Source organism: Manacus vitellinus, unplaced genomic scaffold (assembly GCF_001715985.3).
Source record: "Manacus vitellinus isolate BGI_N305 unplaced genomic scaffold, ASM171598v3 scaffold_158_pilon, whole genome shotgun sequence".
NCBI classification, from domain to species: Eukaryota; Metazoa; Chordata; class Aves; order Passeriformes; family Pipridae; genus Manacus; species Manacus vitellinus.
In genome coordinates this window covers 71748-74159 of record NW_021939113.1, presented here as the reverse complement: position 1 = coordinate 74159, position 2412 = coordinate 71748, and the positions used below count along the sequence as shown (strand labels likewise).

Genomic DNA, 2412 nt, shown 5'->3' with positions numbered 1-2412 from the left:
CGTGGAGCCCCAGACCCGGCTGGGTGCCCGGGGAGGGCGGGCAAACACTCCCCCCGCCACCCTCAAACGGAGGGTGGGGGGACACCGGAGCAGCTTCCCCCAGCCACGCTGGAGCAGCTGTGGCTGCCCCATCCCTGGGAGTGTCCAAGGCCAGGTTGGATGGGGCTTGGAGCAACCCGGGCTAGTGGAAGGTGTCCCTGCCCACGGCCAGAGGTGCAAATGGGGGTTTTTAAAGGTCGCTTCCCACCCAAACCACTCCGATTCCATGACTCCATGAAAATCCCAGCAGCAGTGCTGTGCAGGCCGGCAGCGCTGCGGGACACCCGGGCAAGGTCGAGGCTGGGAGCGAGCGCAGGATTCCAGCGCTGGAGTGCAGGGGGGAGACCATCTGGCCACGCTTTTGTTTGCACAACCATCAGAGCTTGTCGCGTGGGGCTGGCACGGCCCCCGGGGGCCGCAGCCATCTGTGCAGGGCTCCGTGTGTGCCCGCCGGCTCTGCCAGCGCCGGGGCCACTGTGGGCTGCAAACCCCCTGCCCGGAGCTGTGCTGGGGTCCCGGGCTGAGCCCCCAAGCTGAGCCCTTGCAGTGGTGGCTGCCTACCCTGCACATGTGGCTGTGCCACTGAGAGCTGGTGCCCTCGGCCTGGCACAGACACTTCAATCCCCCCAGCTGCTTGGCACAGTGGGTTTGGTGTTGGCCTGGGTGGGTTCCCAGCGAGATTGGGGTTCCCTGGGTGCCCCTGAGCCTCCCTGGGGGGTCCCAGGCTGAGCTGCACATCCTGACCCCATCTATGTCCCTCTGGCCTTGGCTCCAGCTGCACATCCAGCTCTCGGCATGGTGAGGGCATGGAGACCCTGCCAGCTGCCAGGGCTGGGACTGCCAGGGCATCACACACTGGCACTGCTCTGCAGGCAGGGCACGGGGTCACTTCCCCAAGCCAGGCCTTGGCAGTGTCTGCTTCCAGAGGCCTTTGGGCCCGGAGGGACACACACTCACGGGTAAAGCAGATGAAGGGCCACTGACGGGTGGTGTGGCTGCCACCCTGAGGAGCCCTGTCCCTGCCCGGTGTCCTCGTGGCAGGGCACGGTGTGGGGATGCCGGTGTGCGGAGGCGGGGGATCCCACGGGATCCGGCCCTGCTTTGCAGGAGATCCACGCACGCACAGCAGGCTCTATTTTTATCCTGCTCCTGCCTGACTGAGCAGCTCCCTGCGCGGTGACATCTAATTTAGCAGCTTCCCCGCACCCCGCTGGCTCCGCACGTGAGGGGGAAGCACAATGCAGCAGCTATTTTTAAACGCCCATAAATATTCATCTCTCTCCGTGATGCAGCAGCCGCCGCTGCCGGTGCGAACGCGGGGGGGACCCACTCCCCGGGCTCCCCACACCACATCCACTGCCCAGGGAACGCCGGCACCGGGGGCGGGGGGTTCCCGGGGGATCCGGCCCCAACCCGCTCACCGGCAGCTGCACCCGCGTTCCCCCCGTGCTCGGGGGGCTGTTCCTGTGTGGATTCCCAGGCCTCGCTCGCTCGCTCCCGGTGCCGGGCCGTGCTCAGCTCCCGCTCTCCCGGCTGCCGGTCCCACTGCCCGGTCGATGCTGGTTATTTTTAGCTCCGTGGTGGCAGCGAGGAGCCGGTTCTGGCTATTTTTAGCCATCCTGCGGTGGGAAGGGTCCGCGTGGGTCGTACTGCACTGCAGGGTTTGGGCTGGTGGGTGTCGTGTCCTCCATGTGGGACCCCTTGGGAGCTGCTCCTGCTCCTGTGTCTGACCTGCAGCTGGAGTCACCCACCCCCTCTTGGGGTTCCAGCTCAAGCCCCCCGAGCCCCTGCCTGTCCCCTCATCCCCGTGTCTGTGACACTGGAGCTGGCACTGCCCTGCCACATCCCAGCATGGCTCCCACTCTGTGCACGGCTCCCAGTGGCACTGGCAATGGTGACGGGCAGCACGGGGCTGCTCTGCTCCCCAGTGGAATGGGGAGATGCCAGTGGAGTGCCAGAGAGCACCGACCGTGGCTGCCGGCTGCTGCCTGCCGGGGTCCGGCCGTGTCCCGGGACAGCCCTGCCCGGCGAGCCCAGCACCGCTCCGGCGTTGGGTTTGGCTCGGTCCTGGAATCATCAAAACGACCTCTAAGATCATCGACTCCAACCACTAACCCGGCACTGTCACCTTCACCACTAACCCGTGTCCTCAGGTGCCACATCCACACGTTTTCTGATCTCTTCCAGGGTCGCAGCCCCCGCGATGGCCCCGGCGGAGCGCGGGGGGCTCCGGGGACCATCTGCCCGCGGCCGTGTCTGGCTGCGTTCTGGCGTGTCTGGCCGTGTCAGGTTCCCTTCCCCTAATTGAGCCGAGATCCAGGCCAGGCGCCTCCTAACTGGTTTATACTCCCGGAGCAGCGGGAGAACGTCAGT

The 2412-nt window shown here is 66.4% G+C and overlaps 1 protein-coding gene across 1 annotated transcript in view; it reads left to right on the top strand.

Moving 5' to 3' along the window:
• LOC103757720 (leucine-rich repeat-containing protein 3B) overlaps window positions 1-2412 on the top strand; it is an 8854-nt gene that overhangs the window by 1103 nt on the left and 5339 nt on the right. The window lies entirely within an intron of this gene.